This window comes from Sminthopsis crassicaudata, chromosome 2 (genome assembly GCF_048593235.1).
Source record: "Sminthopsis crassicaudata isolate SCR6 chromosome 2, ASM4859323v1, whole genome shotgun sequence".
Lineage (NCBI taxonomy): Eukaryota > Metazoa > Chordata > Mammalia > Dasyuromorphia > Dasyuridae > Sminthopsis > Sminthopsis crassicaudata.
In genome coordinates this window covers 442,461,081-442,467,080 of record NC_133618.1, presented here as the reverse complement: position 1 = coordinate 442,467,080, position 6,000 = coordinate 442,461,081, and the positions used below count along the sequence as shown (strand labels likewise).

General features: G+C 35.0%; 1 protein-coding gene across 10 annotated transcripts in view; it reads right to left on the bottom strand.

The window, feature by feature from the left end:
- The window catches only part of PTPRT (protein tyrosine phosphatase receptor type T), a 1,285,960-nt gene that overhangs the window by 865,275 nt on the left and 414,685 nt on the right, over positions 1-6,000 (bottom strand). The gene's annotated exons all lie outside the window — the stretch shown is intronic.

The following is a 6,000-nucleotide window of genomic DNA, read 5'->3' as shown; positions in this document are numbered from 1 at the left end:
CTTGAGGTCTGGTTTATCTATAATCACTTTTGCAAGGTGCTGGCTTAACCACATCACAAAAGCCCAGCACATATAACACAAGTAACACTAAAAAACAAAACAAAAAAACAAACAAACAAAAAAAAAAAATACATTGGCGTTAAATCATTAGCTCAGAAGGAAATTCCTTCTCCTGAGTTACCCCAATACTTCATCCTGACTCAGATTTGTATCATGCTTTGATGTTTGCAAAGTACTTTCCACAACCACCCTATCAGGCAGAGAGTGTAAGTATTATGATTCTATTTGCAAATTAGCAAAGTAAAGCTTTAGTGAGAAAAAGTCTTTTCCTAAGGCCAAATAATAGTACAATTATTGTTCCTATTTTATAGTTAAATAAAGTAAAGCACAAAGAAGTTATTCCATTTTTCTATGGTCACTGATATGTGAAATTCATATTCTGAACCTAATTCTCTTCTAGAAAACAGTCTAATGTGAGTTTCATCTTTGTGTCTGGATAACCTGTTAGGTTTCATTACTCTGAGCATGAAATGGGTCAAACAGCATCCATATAATGAGATTTATTTGGAATTTTGCAGAAAATACATAAGTTAATGATACATAAGTTCAGGCAACAGATGGCAAGATACATTCCTAAAATAGGGCCATAGATGTTGGGGAAGTCCCTTATGTGTGCTTCCCAGAGAGTTTGTCCTACAGGAACAAACAGGAGATAATCCAACTTAGTGACTAACATATTAGTATGAACAAAGCAGTATGAGTCCAGCCAAGAAGGTGAGAGGGCAGAGTTTCCTGTGGCAGAATGGGAGGTTTGTTGCCTATTCAGCCAAGGACCACCACAGGGCAATTGAAACAAATTGCTCTGTATTAGCTTTCAACTAGGTTATCTGGGTGGCATAGCAGATAAGGGTATCGGGCCAGCACTCAGAAAAATTTCTTTTTCTCAATAGCATTTTATTTTTCCAAATATATGTTAAAATAGTTTTCAATGTTCATTTTTGTAAGATTTTGTGTTGCAAATTTTTTCTCTCTCCTTCTCTTACCTTCTCCTCCCCCAAACAATAAACAATCTGATAAAAGTTAGACGTGTAAAATTGTAAAGGACTAGAACTGAGCAAATGCACTTGGATAATGGAGCACGTGAGACTAATTGCCAATTGGACAATTCTCTATTAACATTTGGAAAACGACCCTCCCCAACTATTCTGTGCTGGCTCAATGGGTAGGACAAAGAAGGGGAAGTGACTTGTATGGGTGGAGTAGGAGGAGGAAATTGAAGCATTCTCCTGGCGGTGGAGAGAGAAGAAGGAGGTGTGGAGATTGCTAGATCTAACCCCCTGATGGCGACCCCAAAAGACCAAGAATAAAGATTTTTGGTGTTCCTGACTCCAGCTGATTTCTGGGAAGACAGAGTTCCAGCATAAAATCCTTTTAGATTTCCATATTTGTCATGTTGTGCAAGAAAAAAATTAGATCAAGGGGGGAAAACACAAGAAAGAAAAAGGAAACAAACATACAGCAAAAATGGTGAAAATATTATGCTTCAATTTATATTCAGTCTCCATAGTTCTTTCTTTGGATGCAGATGGCTCTCTCCATCACAAGCCTGAATCACCTCATTGTTTAAAACAGCCATGTCCATTACAGTTGATCATCACATAATCTTGTTATTGCTGTGTACAATGTTCCCTTAGTTCTACTCACTTGATTTAGTATCAATTCATGTAAGTCTCTCCAGGCCTCTCTGAAATCATCCTGCTGATCATTTCTTACAGAACTATAATATTCCATAACATTCAGATATCATAATTTATTCAGCCATTCTCCAACTGATGGGCATCCACTTAGTTTCCACTTCTTTGCCACTACTAAAAGGGTGAATACAAACATTTTTGCACATGGGATGCTTTTCATTCTTTTATGATCTTTTTGGGATACTGACCTAGCAGTGAGACTGCACTCAGAAGATGTGAATTTAAATCTGCTGTATGAACTTATTAGCTCGGTGACTTTGGGCAAATCATTTAATCCATTTTGTCTCAGTTTCCTCATCTGAACAACTGAATAGCAACTGAACAATAGCTTTCAATTGGGGATGATTTTGGAGATTCTAGGAAATTAGGCATCCTTTGGGAAGGACTTCTGAATATTGAAAACATAGTGAGCAATGTCAGTGAGAGAGCAGGTATGTACTCCTATATCAGAGTTCTATTGCTTTCTCCTCCTTTCTCATAATGAAATCTGGGTTCTCTTTAAGAAAATAGAGCCAGCATTATCCTTAAGATGTAGTAAAAACTTTAGCTCAAAAAGCCCAAGGTCTCCACTGTATTTGGGGCTATCTCCAGTCATCCTGATTTATGTTTTTATCTCTGGATCCAGATATCTCCAGAGGAGAAAGTAAGGCAGGTGATCTTCCCCAGTCCTCCTTCACTTAAATTCAATTCACTTGCATGTCAGGGCATCTGCTTCCTGATCTCAAGTGCTTCTTCCAGAATGAAGGACAAAACAACAGAAAGGGCAGGCTTTTTTTCAGCATCATTCCAGCATCCCATTCACTCCCTTGTAAATGACCATAGCCGATTTTAAACTTAATGTGTACTTCACAAAGTAATTAGAAATTATGTAGTTTTCCCAATGACCCAGAACTCTACACTTCTTTACAGGGTGATGGCTTGCTGTAGTTGAAAAATAAAACTTTTGACTTGAAGTCAGAAGGCCAATATTCAAGTCCTGGCTCAGACATTCCATCTAGCTGACCTCAGTATAAATTTCTGTAATCTATTCTATAACATGGAGATGATAATAGTTAGAATCTTTACATTTTTAAATTGCTGTGAAGGTATATGAACTTTAATATTATAAATCAGCAAGCTCATTATTGTTATTTGCTGTAACCAAGAACCAGGTTTAACCTTGCAAAACATCCCTTGACTAAATTCACCTCAAGCTAGAATTCCAAGTATCCCTTTGCTTTGAATTCATTCTAAACAAAGTTGGGGGGAAAAGGACAAAAAAGCCTAAGATTAGATCTGTGGCAATAAATTAACCTTTGGAGTGATATTAGTTAAGAGCAAGGCTTTTTTTTGGAAAAATGGATGAGAGAATGGACACAACTAAGTCCAGATCCCCTCTCTCACCTCAAAACAAAAGCAAATGAGCCAACTAAAGTTTTATTTTTTTTAGCATAAAAGAAAAATATTCTTACAGGATGAAGATCTAAAGGAAAAAAAATTAGTGAAAAAATAATAAGTAAAAAAAAAAAATCTCATTCCAAAAAATAAATATAATTCCTTAAGGGAAAATGAGACAAGTTCTCCAGAAAGTGGGAGGGGGAAAGAATGTAAAAACAAGTAACATGCCCAAAATATCTGTTGGTTTAACTTCAAGAATCTTCAAGCCAATCAATAAATTAAATAAACAAGAAAGTATCACTTTAAAGATGGATGTAAAGCTGACAAAAGAAGAAAAACACAAGAATTAATAGCTTAGAATAATCCATAAAAAATATTAGTAAATTGGTAGGTACATGGAGAGAAAATGATACAGAGAGAAAAAAATGTGGATATGGTAGAATAAAATAAAAATGTTCAACAGTTCAATTGGGGGAATTATGAGCTCTAGAAATGAGAAAATAAATCAAACAGATCTATAGAAAAAGAAAAAAAACTAGAATGGATTAGAATAAAGAGCCCAACCATAAATTTATTGCCTATAAGATACACTTAAAACAAAGGAATACAAACAGATTTTAAATGAGAGGTTGAGATAATTGTTGATGAAAAAAGAAAAAGAAAAAGACAATCATGACTTTATAAAAGTCCCAATATAACACAAATTGCGCTCAATCCAATCCAATAAACATTTAATTAAGCACTTATAAACAAGCACTGCAAAGTACTAGCAATATATTAAAAAAAAAAAAAAAAAAAAAAAAAAAAATTCCTGCCCTCAAGGAGTTTACAATTTAATAGGGAAAGATAACACAAGATAATCCCAGGGAGAAACTTTGTATCCACTCTCCAGGTGAGAGAAAGCTGAGAGAAGTAATAAGTCAGTTAAGATTTCAGTTTGCTGTATACTGATGCATTTTGTGATGAGCTTTTAACCTGAGAAGGACATCTTGCTCCTCAGAATTGAAAGTAGGCAGAGCAACAAATTCAAGTGCTGGATGAATTGTTCATGGTTATAATCAGATTTAATGATTACATACTATGTTATATTTTGTCACTGCCTTTTTCGTTGAAATTATGTGAAATAATAATATAGCATTAATAAAGTATTTTAAAGATTATAAAGTACATTACAATCATCAGAATCTAAGAAAGGTAATGTCAGTCAAGGCTTGAGGTGGCAGCCTGGTGACGAGACTGGAGATAATGAGCTTAACCTAGGAAGAACATCATGTTCCTTGGAGTTGAAACCACTGGATTTAGTCATGTCCCAAAACCTTTACTTTGAAAGATCACATCTGCCCCTGAACTCACACCTCTGATAAGATAGTGGAGAATTCCTCCAAGAACTTCCACTTAAGAAAACACCCAAGCTACCTATCTCTTCATTCCCCCCCCCCCAACTGTGCTCCTTGGAACTACATATTATCGGTTACTTTCTTTCCTGTATTCCTTTTTCAGCTTGCTTTTGTGTGTTGTCTTTCCCACATTAGATTATAGGATTCTTTCTTTTCTTTTTTTTCTTTCTTTCTTTCTTATTTTTTTTTTAACAAGGCAATTGGGGTTAGGTTACTTGCCCAGGGTTACAAAGCTAGGAAGTTGTTAAGTATCTGAAGTCAGATTTTAACTCAGGTTCTTGTGGCTTCGGGGCTGGTGCTCTATGAACTGCACCATCTAAGTGCCCCAAATTGTAAGATTTTTGAGGGCAGTAACTGCTTGTATTTCCAGTGTTTGGCATAGTATCTGGCACATGGTAGACATTTACTTAATATTTACTGACAGATTTAATAGCAAGGATTACTTAAATTCTGGCTTTGTATATCCAGTCCCGAAAGTATCTGGAGCATTTTGTTATTCTTCAATTAATTCAGTCATATCTGATTCTTCATTACTACTTTTGGGGGGTTTTTGGCAAAGGTACTGGAGAGGTTTGTTTATTTTATAGATAAGGAAACTGAGGCAGAGTTAAATGACTCGCCCAGGGTCATGCAACTTTTAAGTGTCTGAGGCCAGATTTGAACTCATAAAGATGAATCTTCTTGACTCCAACACAAGTGTTATCCCCACTGTAACACCTGGTTGCCCATTTGGTACACAGTAAGTATTTAATAAATGCTTGTTAAATTGAATTAAAGTCAAAGTAAAGAATAGAAATAATATTCAAGAGATAATATTCACAAAACAGCAAACAAAAATATAGCAACACTGAATGTAATAGCAATTAATGAGTATTGCAACCAAGTATTTAAAGGAAAAGGAAAGTAAAATGCAAAAAAAAGATCTGTACAATAAAATATTAGTAGATGATTTTATTGTTGCTTTACCAAAACTTGAAAAATCTAACAAAGTTATAAAAGAAAGACAGTACATATTTCAGGGCAATAAAATTCAAGAACTAGACAAATGTACAACTGAATTCTATCAAATATTTAAAGAACAAAGGATTCCAAGACTATGCTCAGACTGTTTTCAAAAATAGAGAAAGAAGTCATTCTAAAAAACTTGCGATGTGAAAAATATGGTACTGATTGCTAGACAAATGAATGATAAAGCAGAGCAAGAAAACAATAGAACGAAATCAGTTTAAATGTTGCACATGTCAGCCACAACTGATATATTGGTTAGTCTTGCTGAACATTTTTTTTTGTCTCTTTCCTTTTTTATCTTTGTCACAATGGATGGCTCACTGAGTAGGGAAGAAGGAGGACTATTCAGAAAAGAATATGATATAAAAGCAAATAGTACTGATGAGGTCTAGATTTGGGGTACCCAAATGAAATTAGGGTTTAATTGAGGTCTAGTGGCAGGTTCGGGGTACAGGGAGTCAAAA